Genomic DNA, 21,801 nt, shown 5'->3' on the forward strand with positions numbered 1-21,801 from the left:
GCCTTTCTAGGGAGTTTTTCCTAGCCACCGTGCTTCTACACCTGCATTGCTTGCTGTTTGGGGTTTTAGGCTGGGTTTCTGTACAGCACTTTGAGATATCAGCTAATGTACGAAGGGCTATATAAATAAATCTGATTTGATTTGATCTATTGTATTTCATGAACATCTGAAGAGGTCTAGACAATATAGACACATCCACTTAGCTAGATGTAGCTCGGGAGGGGGGTATTTTAGGACTCTATTTCACATGACCCACCAAGTGTCTCTGGGTAAGCCTCATCTAATAATGATAAAATATTTGTATCCGAAATGTTTCCTTCAGCATTAGCAGAACACGCCTGACTCTCCTCCACCAGTCATACAGGGAGAATGGTCTAATGCCTCCCATCAAAAAAAGAGCCTGCCCAAGCAAGCATAGGTTACAACTCAAGCATGAGGACTTGCAGCGAGTTGTGAACTTCATCAACAACTATGCAGAGGATAATGCAATAGTATTACCAGGACGCCACACAGGACACAAACATTTTGGTGGAAAGCTGCTGCCATCTCATGTGGCAAAAGCAGTGGTGTGGAGTCTACAAGGAATCGATGAGAACACTTGGTGTGTAAAGCAATAACAACACATATTTTGAATATTGCCTGGCATAGAAATTGTGCTCACTCGTCAGGACACTATTGTTCAGAGGAGCTAGCCAACAACACAGCTAACACAATCATTTCAAACTGAAGCTGGAGAGACTGCAAACTAGCTGCACTTCGTTTCATTTGACCTTTTTCAATTTATATTTCTTTGTATATATCCATAAAAATGATGCCAGCTGATTCATGATTTAGACTGGCTGAGAAACGCCCGACACGTTCATTACTATGCCACAACTAATTTGACTGTTGAAACAATGTTGCAAATGCAGGTGAGACAGACAGCAGTGTTTATACAAATTTCTGCTGTTGAAAACTTAATGTTAGTCTTAAAGAAATGTGAGATAATGTCTAGATGATTTTTATAGTAAATATCAAGTTTATAAAGTGCCTGGCTGGGCTGATGAGACAACCTATTGCAGTCAGATGGAACAGAGTAAATAGGCTTTTAACGTCACAGATTTAGCCGGTGGTAACTTGTGGAATAGACACCGGATGGAATGCGGTTATAACCAATCAGCATTCAGGATTAGATCCACCCGTTGTATAATGTATGATATAGCATTTTGAATCTCTGTGTCTGTACTTTTATCCAATATACAGTTGAAGTCGGAAGTTTACATACACTTAGGTAACTCATTTTTTAACCATTCCACAAATTTCTTGATAACAAACTATAGTTTTGGCAAGCTTCTGATAGGCTAATTGACATCATTTGAGTCAATCGGAGGTGTACCAGTGGATGTATTTCAAGGCCTACCTTGAAATTCAAGGCCTACCTTTGCTTGACATCATGGGAAAATCAAAATAAATCAGCCAAGACCTCAGAAAAACAATTGTAGACTTCCACAAGTCTGGTTCATCCTTGGGAGCAATTTCCAAATGCCTGAACGTACCACGTTCATCTGTACAAACAATAGTATGCAAGTATAAACACCATGGGACCACGCAGCCGTCACACCGCTCAGGAAGGAGACGTGTTCTGTCTCCTAGAGATGAACATACTTTGATGCAAAAAGTGCAAATCAATCCCAGAACAACAGCAAAGGACCTTGTGAAGATGCTGGAGGAAACAGGTACAAAAGTATCTATATCCACAGTAAAACAAGTCCTATATCGACATAACCTGAAAGGCCGCTCAGTAAGGAAGAAGCCACTGCTCCAAAACTGCCATAAAAAAGCCAGACTACGGTTTGCAACTGCACATGGGAACAAATATCGTACTTTTTGGAGAAATGTCCTCTGGTCTGATGAAACTGTTTGGCCATAATGACCATCATTATGTTTGGAGGAAAAAGGGGAGGCTTGCAAGCCGAAGATCACCATCCCAAATGTGAAGCACAAGGGTGGCAGCATCATGTTGTGGGGGTGCTTTGCTGCAGGAGGGACTGGTGCACTTCACAAAATAGATGGCATCATGAGGAAGGACAAATATGTGGATATATTGAAGCAACATCTCAAGACATCGGTCAGGAAGTTAAAGCTTGGTCGCAAATGGGTCTTCCAAATGGACAATGACCCCAAGCAAACTTCCAAAGTTGTGGCAAAATGGCTTAAGAACAACAAAGTCAAGGTATTGGAAAGTCCTTACCTCAATCCTAAAGAAAATTTGTGAGCTAAACTGAAAAAGTGTGTGCGAGCAAGGAGGCCTACAAACCTGACTCAGTTACACAAGCTCTGTCAGGAGGAATAGGACAAAATTCACCCAAAACATTTGACTACCCAAAACATTTGACCCAAGTTAAACAATTTAAAGGCAATGCTACCAAATACTAATTGAGTGTATGTAAACTTCTGACCCACTGGGAATGTGATGAAAGAAATCAAATCTGAAACAAATAATTCTCTACTATTATTCTGACATTTCACATTCTTAAAATAAAGTGGTGATTCTAACTGACCTAAGACAGGGATTTTTTACTAGGATTAAATGTCAGGAATTGTGAAAAACTGAGTTTAAATGTATTTGGCTAAGGTGTATGTAAACTTCCGACTTCAACTGTATTTATATATATATATAAAAAATTGAACATAAGACCGAAAAGAGGTGGGGGTCACATATACCCATTGATTCTTGAAGAGTATACCTTGTAAATGCCTCATGAGTTTAGTTCAACTGTCTAACCCCATCAGAACCCAAAATAGGAGCTTGTTTTACTTAATTGTTTGTAAATAATGTAATTGCAAACAAACACCGTATAGCCGTATAACACCGTATAGCTTCAAAGCATGGTTAAAACTATAGTGTTATTTTGATCTCATGGACGGTCAGTCCTTGCATCCATAGCCCTGTCTATGAATTTGAAAGTAGTTATTTTCTCCAGCCACATCCCTAAACTGTTTGCCCAAAAATAAAATCTCATATTGTGCCACTGAGGTATTTAATTTTTCCGTCTAGCTACCTGTCAAATTGAAATCCCCTGGGCCCTGAGTGACAATGTGTCTGACTAGATAACATCTTATCTCTCTCTAGCGGGCTGAATGTTCAGTGTGGAGAGATTTACAACAGATTAAGAGATTACACTTTTCCACAAAATGTCTCTTATGAGCTGCTAATAGACGTCTCTACCTGTGTGGCCGGCCATGTTTAAGAGGAAACCGTGGAGAGGAGAGTCTAGGGGCTTCTGACAGCCTGTCTATGTCTGTCCCTAGGATGACTGGATTGGACCAGAGCCACTCTCACTCAGACGGGAAATCAGGATTTAACTTCCCATGCTTGTCACACACATTATGCTGCTAAAAATAGAATAGCCCCTCCATGTCACACACAGAGGCCTGTTGAGCAGCAGCAAAAGCACGTGTGAATGGATGGATGGATGGGTGGATGGATGGATGTAGAGGACTCCTGGAATAACCCTGCCTGGTAAACAGTTAGTTATGAAACGTGCTGGTAGACATTGTGGATGGGCTGAACAGCCATCTGTTTATTCTCCTTCTACACACACAGCAATCAAAAGGGTGTGGTTCACACTCATCCACATTGCTATATTCATTTAATTCCACAAATACGTATGTGCGAGGGGGATACGCTGGCACCAGCTGTAATCATCAGCTTTCCTTTCAGCCTGTTGCTTGGCCTTTTTTCAGCAGTATAACAATGCTCTTGTGACTGGACTGCTAAATTAAGTGCTTAACCAACTGAATCAATCTACAGTACACATGGGACCCTTCAGCTCCACTCTATGTCTATGTGCCCTGATTGTTTTGTTTCAAAGTGTACTCCCAGTCAGTCAGTCACAGACCAATACATTGAATGGCAGGTGAGGTTGCTGAGACACTAACAGAACACAGAGCCTCAGAGTAAGACACTTCTGATGCTGTGACAGACATCCTCTCACCCTTTCACATCACAGACCTGTGCCCCATGGCCACTGCTCTTGCTATTACATGCCTCTGACTCCCAGTGTGATCCGCCATCTGTGTGAATTGGAGATTAACTGGGAACTCAAGAGATTTGTCAGTCTGAGATGCTCCTCATCTCTCTCTCTCTCTCACTAGTATATATTGAATACTCCCTCCTTTTTCTTTTAATCTGATACATCACACATTACTCATAGAAATGAAGGCTGGAATATAAACATTGTGATGAAGAGAGTGGGAGATACACAGTATTGCAACCACAGCAATAGCTTGGAATCAGGCCCTTATCTGGAAAACAGGCTTCTAACAGGCACACAGAAAATCTGGAAAAGGCATAACATCCACGTGGTATGCTAAAACATATTTAAGTGTCCTGTATTCCTGTATTGGATGGTTGGCTGGGGGTTTGATTCTGCTCCAGTGTCCAGGATTATTTCTGGATCAAAAAGGGTTAAGGTGGACGTGGTAGTGGGTGCGGTCGGCAGGTTGGTGTGGCAGAATTTTAGAGGCCCTTTCTTGGTGGTGTTGAGAACTTGCAATTCTACACATTTCTCCATGGAGCTGAGAGAAAATGTTGCCGTTTTAAAGCTAATTTCCTACAATTGTACACATGTTGCCATGCAGCTGAGAGAATGTTGCTAATTTCATGGTTTTTGGAATTTTCAATTCTCCCTGACTGTCTAGCTTTTATTTTGGTGGAAGTTAGTTCTCAAATATTATATTATTAAAAAATGTATAGGTCCATTATCTTTTCCGGTTTTAGTTGTTTAAATGTATACTGAAAGCGTTTTTCCATCCTGAAAATGATTTCATGTTCTTTTTTATCAGGATGCATGCGTATGCGTATGTGTGTGTGTGTGTGTGTGTGTGTGTGTGTGTGTGTGTGTGTGTGTGCAGAGGTGTCATGCCCATAGGGGACACAGGGGCACGTGCCCCCTCAAATTTGTTGTTTCTCTCTAATGCTACTACACACCTACCAATTTTATGAAGTTGGCTTTAGCTAGCCCATATGGGTTCCCAATCTCTCAACCTTATAACTAGCTACCAAGAAGCCATTTCAGGCTATCAATGAAGTTACTTACAGTAGCCAGCTTGTCTAACTACACTAGATTGCCAAAAGTATGTGGACAGGTCGTCGAACATCTCATTCCAAAATCATGGGAATTAATATGGAGTTGGTCCCCCCTTTGCTGTTATAACAGCCTCCACTCTTCTGGGAAGGCTATCCACTAGATGTTGGAACATTGCTGCAGGGACTTGCTTCCATTCAGCCACTAGAGCATTAGTGAGGTTGGGCACTGATGTTGGACGATTACGCTTGGCAGTCGGCGTTCCAATTCATCCCAAAGGTGTTCGATGGGGTTGATGTCAGGGCTCTGTGCAGGCCAGTCAAGTTCTTCCACACCGATCTCGACAAACCATTTCTGTATGGACCTCGCTTTGTGCACGGGGGCATTGCCATGCTGAAACAGGAAAGTGCCTTCCCCAAACATTTGCCACAAAGTTGGATGCACAGAATCGTCTAGAATCTCAATGTGTGCTGTAGCATCAAGATTTCCCTTCACCAACCCAAACTAAGGGGCCTAGCCCAAACCATGAAAAACAGCCCCAGACCATTATTCTTCCTCCACCAAAATGTACAGTTGGCACTGTGCATTCGGGCAGGAACGTGTTTCCACTGCTCCAGAGTCCAATGGCGGTGATCTTTACACCACTCCAGCCGACGCTCGGCATTGTGCATGGTGATCTTAGACTTGTGTGCGGCTGCTTGGCCATGGAAACCCATTTCACGAGCTCCTGACGAAGAGTTCTGTGATGAAGTTGCTTCCAGAGGCAGTTTGGAACTCGGTAATGAGTGTTGCAACCGAAAACAGGCGTTTTTTACACGCTACGCACTTCAGCAATTAGCTGTCCCGTTCTGTGAGCTTGTGTGGCATACCACTTCGCGGCTGAGCCGTTGTTGCTCCTAGACGTTTCCACTTCAAAATAGCAGCACTTACAGTTGACCGGGGCAGCTCTAGCAGGGCAGAAATTTGATGAACTGACTTGTTGGAAAAGTGGCATCCTATGATGCTGCCACGTTGAAATTCACTGAGCTCTTAAGTAAGGCAATTCTACTGCCAAATTGAATCTATGGATATTGCATGGCTTAGCTGACATACCTGCTTGCAAGGTCGGTAGACTTTAGAAAACCAAGCAATTACTAAATGTACTGAATAAGACTCAAATTCCTTTCAATCTTTTACCCAGATTTTATCAGATGCAGGCAGCTCAATAGGTATGCTTAGATATGCAGAAAAATATACATATTTTTGACATAGAATTAAACATTATTATTATGGCTCTAGATTACAGGAAATCGCTGTTTCAGGTGTTTAAAAAATGCAAAATTGTCCATCTTCTAGGCCTAGCCCCCATCCAGACCATCTGCTGGCCATCCTCACGTACTTTGTGCTCCCTCAGATTTCTTGGGATGCATGACTCCCCTGTGTATGTGCGTGTGTGTACGCGGCCTGTGGGCTCAGGGTGTCGGCGGTGTGTGTTTGTGTGTGTTTGAGTGGGTGTGTATCTGTGGATGAACTCTAATGCAGCGTGGAGGTGTTTGGAAGGGAGTAGAGCTGAGCTGTGTGGTTCCAGTGTCCTACGGCTGGCTGGCTGGGCTGCGTGAAGAAGGAGCTGCAGCCGGGTGACTGGAAATGTGATTTATTTATAGAGCAGCCCGCATCACATCCTCACGCTAGCTCACATTCTCACACTTTCCACCCCACAGGGAGGAAGTGACACTGTAGAATGCTACATCACACTGGTAACAAGACCACAGCACAGCTAGATCGAATAATCAACCAGGAAAAGGAGGACACAGGTATGAGGGTCCGCATGTAGAACACAGGTAGAGAACACTGGTAAGAAACATAGGGGGAAATCCTAACTTCCACTTTTAAGTCAAAATGCTCACTTAGTCTCCCATTGACACCAACACTCAACCTAAGTGGAAGATAGGATTCGCCCCATTGAGTACAGGTACGAGACTAATGATACATGTAGAAGGATAGAGACCCAGTGGGAGGATACAGTATATCAGAGCGAAACTAAGTTGGTTGACAGTAAACACAGACCAAAGGACAACAGTTGAGAGGTCAGGTAATATTGGCAGATGGCAGTGTAGGTCACTAGTAGCAGACCAGAAGAAGATGGCTTAACATGGAATGGCAGACCGAACAGACAATGTAAAACAGGTGAGAGGGACCTGGCTCAGGTGTATTGGTCAGATATAGGTGTTTGTAAATAGTGATATCAGGATTGTGGCTTCATAGGGTAGACGACTGCCTCCTTTCCTTCACTTCGTTGTAAAGGAACAAAGACACGGCTGAAAAGGTTTCCATGGAAATGTCTGGTTGATAATTGTTATCTACTATATGTTTTGTTCGTGACACCTGGAGTCTAAAATCATTTCTCAATAGATGGTATGACTGCTGAACAGATAAGAGGCTATAACGTGGAACAATGATATGATTGATCAAATATCCCACTGGTTCTTGAGTGTGCACTAAGTTCGAGATCACTCTGACAATTATGTGGAAGGACAGATTGAAGATGCTGAGCATTACTAGCTGCTATACGTCATTCTGTCAGATGTTTAGTAAAAAAAAAGCGATGCTGTGGCAAGCTGTCACAATCTTCACATGGAACATTTAAGGAAAGAACTTGCCTGAAGTACATGAACAGTGTTCTAACTCAAGTTCTAACGGTTTAGTGGAATGTCTGTTCATTCATACAATACAACAGCTCAATTTCTCTTGTATATTATGTTAGAGTAGGAATGAAGGATTCAGGTCAAGTGTAAAAAAAAACACACAAAAAACACCACTTTAAAACAAACACAAGTACATAAGTACATTTAATTGTTTCCCGATAAGTGCTCCCGACACAGAAAATGTACCATAGCTCACATTTCCTCAAGAAATTGATCAGTCTTCACCAAACAGGTAAGACTGTACCAATGTCAGAAGTACTTTCCTATATGTTCACAGGGCCAGCCGGCTGTATAGTTTACACTGTGGCTCCAACCATCCATAGCACAAGTCAGCTTGTTTGTGGCACTGGGCAGGATGCTTGGCATAAATGAGAGCATCGGCAAAGCAGTAGCAGGCATAGACCCATGAGGAAACCTCCATATGGCTAGATGGTATGCTTGTGTCAGCTGTGAAAATGGCAGAGGATAGTCAGCACATGGGCTTGTAGCCTGTATGTATGGCTGAGGCTCCTCCTGCACCACTCAGTGCCAGCTCATCCTTATATCAGTCATGTGGCCCCAAACAAAGGAGCAAACTCTGCTTGTTCCCCCACCTGATCCCCTCCCTCCTCTCTCTTTATTCATTTTTAACCTTTATTTAACTGGGCAAGTCAGTTAAGAACAAATTCTTATTTACAATGGCAGCCTAGGAACAGTGGGTTATCTGACTTGTTCAGGCGCAGAATGACAGATTTTTACCTTGTCAGGTAAAACCTTTTTACCTTGTCAGGTACCTTGGGGATTAGAACTAGCAACCTTTCAGTTACTAGTCCAACACTAACCACTAGGCCACCTGCCACCCCTACTCTAGCATGTGGATGAGGAGAGAGATTATCACAGGGGCAACCATCCAGCTGGAAATTCAGCGAGTGGTTCAGCTAAGCTAACTCCACTGTCATGGGACTTGTGAGTACAAGGGCTTTATGTTCAATTCTTTCAAAAGCATTTATAGTTCACAAAACAGCTGAGATAAGTAATAGGCCTCCATTCTAAGAACTTTGAGATGTGTGCCATAGCCCTAAATTAGAACCCCAAACAAAGCTCTGGCTCGGCTCAGACCTTTCTATTTAAGCCCTGTTTCCACTGGCACTTAAAATTAGGGCCAAATTAACACCAAATTCGAGCTGGCTTCGAATAGAATTTTCAAATTTGAGCTGGGTCGAGGGAAACCTGGGCAGGCGCAGCCCACTTTCACAACTGGTGCCAGCTCGATTAGAATTCGGGCTGGTGATGCCGTTACTATGCAACCACCAGCTGATCACTGCTGGATGCTGACACCACATTTAGCTAGCTCGTCTGGGTTTGTTGCTGTTAGCACATGGACAAGCAGCACTGCAGTAGTCAGTCATGACAGAAATTACACCATAGCTGGATCCTTCATACATTTTGCACTTCTCAAAAAACTTTTATGAGAACAGTCAGTCCTCAAATTAGTTGAAACAAGCTAGCTAGCTAACATGAGCTAGCAGGAAGTTTACCTGCCAGGTCGTATTGAGCTAGCTATCTACATCATATCAAACTTGTTGTCTGGTTTTCTTGATTAGCTAGCTAGCCAATAGCCAATGCCATGGCAAGCAAGGTAGGAATTAAACTAGCTAGCCTGTTATGGTAGCTACCGATGACACTAACCATTTAGCTAGCTAGCTAACGTTAGCAAGCTAAATACATGGCTCTAAATACATGGGGTAATGTTAGTTACAGCATAGTGAGGGTGAATTAAATTATTCAACATCTTGTTAGCTACCTAGCAACATTAGCATAGCCAGCTGCACAGTCACATATTGGCTCTCTAGCAACATTAAATAATTTCTGGAGGCAGTGGAAATGCAATTCGAGCTAGCCCACCAAGGACAGCCCTACCCGGGTTGACTTCAAAGTGCCAATGGAAACGAGGATTTAGAAACAGAAATGTAGGGCTCTGGCTCTGCTGAGTGAGGACAGAGTGATGCATTCAGAATGGATAAAGTCACTAGTGATGTGCAGTTCGTGAACGTTTTGTTCTTTTTGAATTACTCTTTTTACTGACTTGAGAGCAATGCTTAATTTGAGTGGCACCTCTCAGATTTTACTTAGTATGTTCCGGCACCTATTTGCCCGGATCCGGTATGATTCATTAATTGTTTCACTGTTTGCACTGTAGACATTCTAATAAAAGCAATCAACTTTAAATCAAGTTGCCTCCTCGTTATTTCTCCCGCCCCCCAGAAAGACCATCATGTAAAAACACAGTGATCCTTCTGCATAATCATCCTATCCTGCCATACTGATTTCAGACCTGCTCTCTTATTTGTACATAAAGGTTATGGGGAGGGCTTGTGTTGTAAGTAACTGATCTTGACACAGGTCTTGGTAATGGTGGTCAGCTCGTGAAGAGGTCCCTACGTAATTACGTCAAGTATCATCTTCCTACTGAATTTGAATAGAGGGAAAGCCACATAAAAAAATGGATAAGAAAAAGCAATCGAGTTTGATTACATTTTTCAAGTTAAAAAATCCAGAGAAAGATGGTGAAACGAACCAGGGAAAAGCCAGAGAACTGTCATTGCCGGAGGAGAGCAGTGAGGGGCAAACTGTTCCTGATGGCGATGCCACCGGCACCTCCGATAGCTAGTAGGCTTACTAGCGAGTCAGACTCAGCGGGAGACAGGGAGCTGGTGGGGGAAGGGGCAGTGCATCCACCAACGAAGTGCTCGGAGCAGGTGCAATTTGCAGTTCAAGAACAAGTAAACGTATAACCCCTGGCTTGTCATGCAGAAATCAAAGTTGGAAAAAGGTGGGGCACTTGTGTCTAGAAACGACTGGAGGGATTATACTAGAAAAACAGTGGGTGGAATGTACAGTAAATGAACATCCTATGCCTCAGACGTAAAAAAATAAAACAAATAAAAATAAAACAAAGAGCCCTCAGAAATATGCCCGAACCAAGGCGGATTTGATGGCAGCAAGCCGTATAGACAAGGCTAGAGGGGACACCCAGGTTATAGTTAACACTCAAAATGAAAAAAGTACACTACAGCTAGAGTCTTCAGAACAGCCTTAGGAGGCTAAACGTCACAGCCACAGGCCCGCTCATGGCTTCAAGCAAGAAATTGACTCTCAGGAGTTAAATGGATTTGACATGGGGAGAGTCATTGTGGGAGGTTTTGAAAACTAAGGTAGGACTTTACCTTCACAGTACAGAACAAGTTTGTAATCTGAATATGTGCTTTATATTATCACATAGGCACGAGGCCTATATATTCTCATATGTGTGTTCTGCTGTAGCCTACATTTGAAGTTATATTCCGATATTGTGATATTTGTTCTACTGCTACATGTCTTGTAAGCCCCACAGCTGAGTATGTACGTATGCATATGGCGTGTGTTCTGCAGTATCGTCTAAGAATTTTGCTCTACATTTGATGTCTAGAAAATTAGGCTATAAGAAATTCTGACTTGTGTAAGCCCCTTAACTATACTAAAGTATGTGGGCATACTGAAGTCACGTCTAAAATGCTTTGAATTAATCAGCACCTTGGAGAGTGCTGTTCATTTCACCACCATAGATAGTAGGCTACTTCGCTGTTTACTCTGTCTGCTGCGCTGTTATGTTTGACACTTTTTTTCTCAATGTGTTCCGGTACCTCAGAGCCCCCCAGATAATCCTCCTTCTCACGCTCACTATGTGTTCCTGGACCTTCCAATTTACAAATTAAGCACTGCTTGAGAGTCATGATTTGTTTTTCTTAGACTCGTTCATTTTGTCTTTTGTTTGACCTTCTGGACGGTTTTCATTAGTTACCACAGCCACAAAGTCAGAATTGGCTATTATGGTAAAAATGTATGAAAAAATCTGATTTTAATAAGATAAATKGTAGAAATAGGCAGGGCTTATGACTTTGTGGCTGTGGTAACCAGTGACGACCCTGCCGGCCGCAATTACTACATCAGGATTAATACGCACTCCTCCGGCTCAGCGCCACTGGAGACGTGCGCCGACCAAATGTAAAATAGATCATGCTGCAGTCAGCAACAACAGCATAGAGAAGAAAAATACCTGTTTAGAACTGGTAATTGATCACATAGTGCAAGACTGAATGCAATGAATTCATTACTGTTTTGTAGACCCAAAACATATTGTGCTTATCTACCTCACGYCAGTCAAGCAATGCATTCCGTCAAGAGTTGTTCACAATCTAGTCCGATTGCGGCCACAACTAGACTTTGTTTCAAACGTATCAAGAAATAATATTATTTGTATGCCTAGCAATCAACAAATTTACATTGTTTAAAGCACACAAGTCTCAGTCACAAATTACCAGGGCCGGCCCACCCATTTGGCAGGATTAGGCAGCCACTATGGCAACAGATTGATGAGGGCGGCATTTTCTTGCTAAACTGACGAAGATCACCTCCAACAACACATAAAACCAAATGTTATTTGTCACATGCGCCGAATACAACTGGTGTAGACTTTACCGTGAAATGCTTGCTTACGAGCCCCCAACGATGCACAGTTTACCCCTTTGACGCATACGATCACATATTTGTGATCATAGTTGACTGGTCCCTGCAGTTTACCATCACAAATATGTGATTGGAACAGCAGCAACAGAATATATGATGCAACAAACGTGTCTAAACAGCATTGTTGTCTGAAAAGCATCTAAACAATGTTTTGTACTGCTGGGAAATAAAGGTATTCACAACTTTATGCCTCAATTTCACCTTTTACTGTAAAAGACAAATGCGAACTACATCATGCAAACATCACACGGAACACATCCACAGCCAAACTCATCCCATAAACCAGTCTCAACAGGTTGCGCTGACAAAAAACAAAACATAAATTAGCGAGCTAGACTTGTTTAGAATGTACCACAACTCTGATGAGCACACCGGAGAAATGTAATATTGTTTAGAGAAGAGATGCATGTCAGCTAAGCTAACAGCAGCTACATTTTTGTTTATGTTTGAAAAGTGAAAACTCCCTAATCCCAGAATGCCATTCCCTACAAGACGCAAATAAACAAAGTCAAAGTCAAAGCCCATTGCCTGAAAAACATGAATTTAGTTTGGCCACTTTTCAGCATTTTACAAATCTTCAATGTACTTGTACACAGTGCATACAAGAACTGGAGCACATGACTTGACAAGTCGTTTACCATTTTTGACAAATCACAAAGCAAATAAAATGTTATCAGCTCACAGATCATCACCCCAAATACAAGCCTACTGCCTAGCCTAACCATAGCGTGAAAGCTAAACAGGGATGAAACCATTTTGGGGGGTTTCATTTCATTTGTGGTGGGGGTTTTTTGTCCATGGGTGGAAGATAGCTTGGGGGGATATAATGCAGGAAATGTTACTATGATGGGAGATTTATCAATAAATGGGGGGCAAATACAGGACAAGTTTATACACTGAATAAAAATAAACCCCTGGAAAGGGGGGCCTGAGCTGGCAACCCTAAGGTACCATAGTTACAATCTGATACCGTGTTCAAAACAACTGGGAACTTGGAAATCTACAACTTCAATGCGTTCAAGACAACTGGGAACTGTGAAAAAACGAGCTCCAACTGGGGAAAGTCTTTTGAATGGTCATCAATCTCGGAATTCCAACTCGGGAACTCGGGCCTCTTTCTAGAGCTCTGACCTTCCGACCTGAAGATCACTGATGTCATGATTTGACCTTGTATTCTTTCAAGTTCCCAGCTGTCTTGAAAGCACCATAAGTCAGTCGAGTGAACTATCACTTGGTGTAACATCTTTGGTCTGATAGACGCTTACGTGACAACCATAATGCATTGTATGATGTCAACAAACATGGCGCCACACATAGCTGGAAAATAGCTTAGCATTAGCTCATCATAATCAGTACAACCTTCAAAAAAGAATTTTACACTCGTATGTGTCCATTACAATCCGTGCAGGAATCAGAACGCATGTGTAACGCTTGTCGTTGGTGGAAGGAGAAGAGGACCAAAGTTCAGCGTGGTACGTATTCATAATAATTTAATAAAGAATGAATACTGAACAAAAACAACAAACCGACAAACGAACAGTTCTGTAAGGTGCAAACAAAAACACTAAACAGAAAATAACTACCCACAACCCATAGTGGGAAAACAGGCTACCTAAGTATGATTCTCAATCAGAGACAACGATCGACACCTGCCTCTGATTGAGAACCATACTAGGCCAAACACATAGAAATATAACGACTAGAACAAAACATAAAAAAACAACATAGAATGCCCACCCCAACTCATGCCCTGACCAAACTAAAATAAAGACATAAAAAAGGAACTAAGGTCAGAACGTGACAGCATGACTTGTCACCAGAACTTGAAAACGTGAATATAACATACATACATATGGCATGCTACAGTAGAAACAACAACACGATATACAGAAAATAAGGTACTTACTTTGATAGAAATGCACACATGTCCAAAGTTATTATTTGTAAGGAAAACAACAATGAAGGCAATAAGGCCACCAGCCAGAAAATGTGCCAGGGCGCAAAAGTTTGTGCAAGGTCTGTTCTGACTGGAGATGCGCAATGTCTTCATACTTGATGTGGGGAAACATTAGGGAAGTGCTTGGGCTCTCGATGAAGAGAGAAGTTTGCCCAGCTCAGTAAAGATCTCAAACATAAATTGTTCGCAATAGTGAAATGGACTACTTCTTATGTGAATTAATGAGGAGGCGCAACACTCCTCAATTCAAACTGTTGTCAGAAAATAAAACTTGTTCAAAAATAATTTGAAATGTACAAGTTGAAACATAGCCTATAGATAATTAGCAGGCAGCGTGTCTTGGTTTGAGGGCAGCTGTAACGCTCGTCCTCCTCCTCATCTGAGGATGAGCATGGATCGGACCAATATGCAGCGTGGGTTGAATACATAATGATTTATTTAAAGACGAACACGAAGAACACTTGACAAAATACAAAATAACAAAACGACGTGAACAGACCTGTACTTGAGAACATAAAACAAGAACAGGAACGTACACACGAACGAACGAACGAACGAACGAACGAACGAAACAGTCCCGTGTGGCACAAACACTGACACAGGAACAATCACCCACAAACAAACAGTGAGAACAGCCTACCTTAATATGGTTCTCAATCAGAGGAAACGTAAAACACCTGCCCCTGATTGAGAACCATATCAGGCTAGTTGACAACCCAACATAGAAACACATAACATAGAATGCCCACCCAGCTCACGTCCTGACCAACTAAACAAGACTAAACAAAGGAAATAAGGTCAGGAACGTGACAGCAGCGTGGGTTAACTGCCCTGTTGCGTAACAAGCATTAAAAAAACTCACATTGGAGCGGCCGTTAGAGATATTTGGAACTCACATGTGAAAAGCTTTAAAAATATAATACAAAATAAAAAAGTAACACAAGAGAAATAAAATAAATACACAAGAATGGAGCTAAACTCAGCAAAAAAAAGAAACGCCCCTTTTTCAGGACCCTGTCTTTCAAAGATAATTCGTAAAAATCCAAATAACTTCACAGATCTTCATTGTAAAGGGTTTAAACACTGTTTCCAATGCTTCTTCAATGAACCATAAACAATTAATGAACGTGCACCTGTGGAACGGTCGTTAAGACACACAGACGGTAGGCAATTAAGGTCACAGTTATGAAAACTTAGGACACTAAAGAGGCATTTCTACTGACTCAAGGTCCCTGCTCATCTGCGTGAGCGTGCCTTAGGCATGCTGCAAGGAGGCATGAGGACTGCAGATGTGGCCAGGGCAATAAATTGCAATGTCCGTACTGTAAGACGCCTAAGACAGCGCTACAGGGAGACAGGACGGACAGCTGATCATCCTCGCAGTGGCAGACCACGTGTAACAACACCTACACAGGATAAGCACATCCAAACATAACACCTGCGGGACAGGTACAGGACGGCAACAACAACTGCCCCAGTTACACCAGGAACGCACAATCCATCCATCAGTGCTCAGACTGTCCGCAATAGGCTGAGAGAGGCTGGACTGAGGGCTTGTAGGCCTGTTGTAAGGCAGGTCCTCACCAGACATCACCGGCAACAACGTCGCCTATGGGCAAAAACCCACCGTCGCAGGACCAGACAGGACTGGCAAAAAGTGCTCTTCACTGATGAGTCGTGGTTTTGTCTCACCAGGGGTGGTGGTCGGATTCGCGTTTATCACCGAAGGAATGAGCGTTACACCGAGGCCTGTACTCTGGAGCGGGATCGATTTGGAGGTGGAGGGTCCGTCATGGTCTGGGGCGGTGTATCACAGCATCATCGGACTGAGCTTCTTGTCATTGCAGGCAATCTCAACGCTGTGTGTTACAGGGAAGACATCCTCCTCCCTCATGTGGTACCCTACCTGCAGGCTCATCCTGACATGAACATGCCACCAGCCATACTGCTCGTTCTGTGTGTGATTTCCTGCAAGACAGGAATGTCAGTGTTCTGCCATGGCCAGCGAAGATCCCGGATCTCAATCCCATTGAGCACGTCTGGGACCTGTTGAATCGGAGGGTGATGGCTAGGGCCATTCCCCCCAGAAATGTCCGGGAACTTGCAGGTGCCTTGGTGGAAGAGTGGGGTAACATCTCACAGCAAGAACTGGCAAATCTGGTGCAGTCCATGAGTAGGAGATGCACTGCAGTACTTAATGCAGCTGGTGGTCACACCAGATACTGACTGTTGTTTTTGATTTTGACCCCCCCTTTGTTCAGGGACACATTATTCCATTTCTGTTAGTCACATGTCTGTGGAACTTGTTCAGTTTATGTCTCAGTTGCTGAATCTTGTTATGTTCATACAAATATTTACACATGTTAAGTTTGCTGAAAGTAAACGCAGTTGACAGTGAGAGGACGTTTCTTTTTTTGCTGAGTATAGTACCAGATCAATGTGCAGAGGTACAAGGTATTTGAGGTAGATACAGTATGAACATGAAAGCAGGGTAAAGTGACTAGGCATCAAGATAGATAGTACTAAGAGTAAAATGATGAGTGTATAAGTGTGTGTGTGTGTAATCTGTATGCATGTGTGTTTGTGTTGTGTCAGTATGCATGTGTGTGTTGTGTGCGTATGTAGTGTATGTGAATGTGTGTGGGTTTTGTGTGGGAGTGCCAATGTAGTGTGTGTGAGTGAATGTGTATATGGTGTGTATATACAGTGTGTAATAACCTCACGTAATTCTGCCCAAAAACAATTACAATTTATCTCAATGAGTGGCATATGGGCTTTTTGGTGAGAGTTGATTTCGCCCTGTGATAAGAAGTGGCCACTTTTTCAAAGGCAGGGGAGCAAAATATTTTGCTTGTCCATTCCCAGCACGCCTCTCCAGGGTGCTGTTGGAGAGACGCATCACTGTGGTGCTCCACCAACGTTCCATCACAAAATCATGTAACATAAATTTACATTTTAGTCATTTAGCAGACACTCTTATCCAGAGTGACTTACAGGAGCAATTAGGGTTAAGTGCCTTGCTCAAGGGAACATCAACAGATTTTTCACATAGTCAGCTCAGGGATTCAAACCAGCAATCTTTCAGTTACTGGCCCCATGCTCTTAATCTCTAGGCTATGTAGCAGATATAGCCTATGGTAGAAAGAGTATGTGGTTTTTCCTGGAGATAATGAGTCAGACACTTTTTACATGTAATGAGACAGACGCTACAGACACTTTACATGTAATGAGACAGACGCTACAGACACTTTACATGTAATGAGACAGAACCTACAACCCACCTTTACATGTAATGAGACAGACGCTACAGACACTTTACATGTAATGAGACAGACGCTACAGACACTTTACATGTAATGAGACAGACGCTACAGACACTTTACATGTAATGAGACAGACGCTACAGACACTTTACATGTAATAGACAGACGCTACAGACACTTTACATGTAATGAGACAGACGCTACAGACACTTTACATGTAATGAGCAGACGCTACAGACACTTTACATGTAATGAGACAGACGCACAGAACTTTACATGTAATGAGACAGACGCTACAGACACTTTACATGTAATGAGACAGACGCTACAGACACTTTACATGTAATGAGACAGACACTTTTTTACAACAAGCACATTTCTCAGATCAAATACCCTAACCCTAACCTAAATGGCGCCCAATCATATAAAAAATGTGCTGACGTTAACAAACACCCTATCCTAAAAACAGGACAGGTCAAAGTAAAATAGACAGTATGGAATGGACAATCAGGCTACTCACAACTGTTGTCCAGGAGTTTCACCCCGTGTGCTAAATTGTCATGATTAGTGGTTTCAAGTTTCTATAAGTCAATTTTTGTTGAGCTGATCATAGCGGGGGAAAAATAATACTTGTGCATTTCCCGCTGTTCTCATTGCAAACAGGCTCAGGATAACTCCTGATAAACTTGGGTAGCTGATATTTAGAGCTTAAATAGCCAAATTGATTTGTCACAGGAATCAGGATTAAAAAAGCCATTGCAACTGCCTGTTAACAAATGGTAGGACTGCCACATGGATGGGCATTCATAAAACTCCATTGTAGGTGACACTGTAGGTTACACCCCAGTAAGCACGGACTAACGCCAACTTTTTGTTAGCTTAGCTGAAACAAATAGATTAGTACCTCTCCTCACTGATGTCACAATGAGGCCATTGACATAGCAGAGGGGTAAGGGCATGTCTCTGAGTCTGGCCAAATTCTAATTCTAGCCCTGCATCCTGTGCCTAATAGACACCCTGATCACTGCTGAGTGAAAGAGCGTAACTCTGGATGTTCTCCATCAATGCACTCTTACACACTTCCTCAGATGTCGAATTGAACAGATGAGTGACATAAATTGATACAAACACATGAGCTTTACTGATCTAGTGGCCTCAATTTCCAAAACTCAGACAAGATTTAGCCTGGTCTATTAGACTGTGGTTATGAAACAGCTTTATGAAATAGAAGTTGTGGAATTGTGTGGTGGACCAGGAGGCATTCCCACAACCAAATTAGACACTAAACATTTCATTTGAGGTTTTCATCATTTTCTCTTTAGCAAATCTAAAAGTGTGTGTTCTGGGTATTCTAAGACTCTGTGAAAGTAAGAGTCTCAAACACTCTTTTAAAACTGTTCAAATAAGGCCAAAGATCTTTGAGTGGATGCTCTTACAAACCCGGACTGATGCCATGCACATTTCCAGAGAAAAGCTAACCACCTGCTTCAAACTGGTCAGCCCAAAATATTTTATTTTACTACCTCCCTAGTCTTGGTAGCTCAGACAATTAAAAAGATTACAGGTAGTTTTCCCTCTCAGACTAGGGATTTACAAAGTACTTCAATGTACAAACAGAACTTATAAAATAGTTTGGTTTTCATAGCTGAGGATTTCTCTAATGCACCTTGACTATGTCTGATCAAACATACTTGTAGGTTTAATAGGTTAGAATCCTGAGATGTTCCTTATCATTCTGGTACACTTTGAAAGCCCCTGAGTTGAATTGAACAGGAGCCCACAGTAAGCAGCGGCTGGATTTAACTATGTGGAGAAACAAAATGTATTAACATGTTATAAGATATGTAATAACCACACCAATTGTAAAGCTCTCCAATGTAGTTTCTACCACACATTTCTGACCTGGCTGCAGGTAACCATCATATTACGGTGAGGGGGGTTGAGAGTATAAAACAAATTTGTTGTTGAAGTTGATGTGCCCATCATTTCATTACTTCAGCGAGACAAAGCAAATCACAGCATCAAAACACTTGACAAGACAGTGGCTTACATCTTCCCACAGTCTACATCTCTGGGCCTCAAGTCTCTGTAGGGGAGTTCAGTCTTCCTGCATTGCATGAGTTCAAAAATGTCAAATGTAATTAATTTCATGTTGACTTGTTATTCCTGCAGAGGTAGAGCAATACATGCAGGCAGGAGGGGGATACATTACAAAGGTAGAAAAGACTTTGATACAATAAGATAGGGATAGAGTGAACCCCTCTACCTACTTAGCAGGGCATTAACTCTCACGCCACCATAGTGAAGATGATACAAGGAGCTATAATGTGGGATTCCATTACATGAACAGCACAAACCAAATGCACTTAAGGTTGAGATTCAGAGACAGCATGGAAAACCATCTGTGAGACAATTATCATACTAAGGCTCTCAGCCACTCACTACTAGGTAATTGTTACAATACTTGGACTGTGATTCAAGTCATACTGCAAATGTGTATCAAACAAGGTAATAGAGAGAAAAACAGAAAAACACTTGTCAGCTGAGTTTAATTATGTCACATGGATAACGACTCACAAAATGGGTAAAGGATGACACTCTCTCTCTCTCAATCTCTGAGGGGGGTGCAAATTAGGGTTTTGTAGGGGGGGCCTTGAGTGCCTTGCTCAAGGGCACTGACAGATTTTTCACATTATAAGCTCAGGTATTCGAACCAGCTACCTTTCGGTTACTGGCCCAAAGCTCTAATCGCGAGGTGGAGAGAGTGAGACAGAGCATGACTCACTGATGAGCCAGCTTTTTCAAATATAGAAACAGTACAGTCTTGACAAGCTGACAGAACAGTAACTCACGCCTGCTCCCTCCTGTCAGCTCCAGCAAACACAGTAGTCTCACCTGCTGCCCTCCCTACAAATAGCCCTCAGAAGGGGCTCCGCCCTCTGGGTCTTCTCAGCAACCCAGGTGTCTCTAGAAATGCTTGTTATCTGTCTAATGCATAGTGACCCAGAGTTACAGGGTGGGGGGTGTACAATGGATAATACAACTCAACACACCATATAAAAACGTGTTCCTAAATGCACTATAGGCTTCTGTTGTAGGCTATGTCAATTACAGGGGCCTGATTTGCAAAGGGAAAATTAAAACTTTCTTGGACTAGCCTATATGATAATAGCGGTATATCTGCCAATAATAAGCTATAGTATATGCCAGGTTTAAGAAGTAAACGAGAAGGGGGATACGAATAGCCTATTAAAAATGCCACAGCATCTATTGAAGTGTCGAAGAAATGTGGCAAATATGCCACATGCTGAATACAGACATTTGCATAACAAACTAATGGCGAATAAAGTAGTGTAACGACCCTGGGTTTATAAGCGCAGAAATCGACTCTGCCGCACGAGCATGCTTTTGCGGCACAGTCAATAGCGCGCCAGACCTCGGGCTAGAAGGTAGAGGGTTCGAGACCTGCTCCCTGCCATTTCATTACAGTATGAACGATCACTAGCTGTCTTTTTCTGAACTAGGAATTGAAATTGTAGATGACGAAGGCATTATCATCCAGCGTGGCTGCGCATGTTACAGTATCACCTGGCGAAATAGCAAGATCCACGCGCACTGTCTGAGAACTGTTACTTCAGTAATATAAGACCACAATAATGTAACAATGTAACAAGAATGTAACAGCACTCTTTAGGCAAAAGTAATTCGAGAAGATATGTCTTACATTTCAAAAAATGTTTCACAGTATTATTTTTAATTGGAGCGACCATTTGGCTCTAGGTGCCAATCCTATTCTATAACAGGTTCATAATATGAATAGTTGTTACTGTTTGATAGCTATATTTATTCTATATTCAGTAGACCACACAGGGAATGACGAGGGTGACGAATATGAATATGAAAAGACATTCATTCCACTGAAAATTTACGGTGAATAATAATCTTACCAGAGAGGACTAGAATGCCACTGTGAACTCCGGATATCTCCACACGGATCTTGCTCCGCTTCTTTACTGTTTTTTCTTCATCTAGTGGCTTCTCTTCTTTCTGTTACCTGTTAAATGGCAAAAAAAAGTATATATATATATATATATCGTGATCCCTGTTCGCTGCTTCTCAAATGCTGTGTAAATGTCATGTGTTCACGAGTAAAATTCTCCTGATCTCTTAAAAGTGGGATGTCGAGTGAGTCCAGGGTCCGCCTACTGCGTGCAACCTCCAATCAATTGGTTCTCTTGAGCGGTTCCCAGAGCACAACAAAAGTACACGCATGCACTGTGCTT

The 21,801-nt window shown here is 42.3% G+C and overlaps 1 protein-coding gene across 1 annotated transcript in view; it reads right to left on the minus strand.

Annotated features, from left to right (window-relative positions):
- Positions 1-21,580, minus strand: part of LOC111970120 (sodium-coupled neutral amino acid transporter 3) — a 77,480-nt gene extending 55,900 nt beyond the window's left edge. Inside the window, exon 1 of the mRNA XM_023996642.2 lies at positions 21,466-21,580. The gene's annotated coding sequence lies outside the window, so the exon portion shown is untranslated. The remainder of the gene's footprint in view (positions 1-21,465) is intronic.
- Positions 21,581-21,801: the final 221 nt, after the last annotated feature.

Source organism: Salvelinus sp. IW2-2015, linkage group LG11 (genome assembly GCF_002910315.2).
Source record: "Salvelinus sp. IW2-2015 linkage group LG11, ASM291031v2, whole genome shotgun sequence".
Classification (NCBI taxonomy): domain Eukaryota; kingdom Metazoa; phylum Chordata; class Actinopteri; order Salmoniformes; family Salmonidae; genus Salvelinus; species Salvelinus sp. IW2-2015.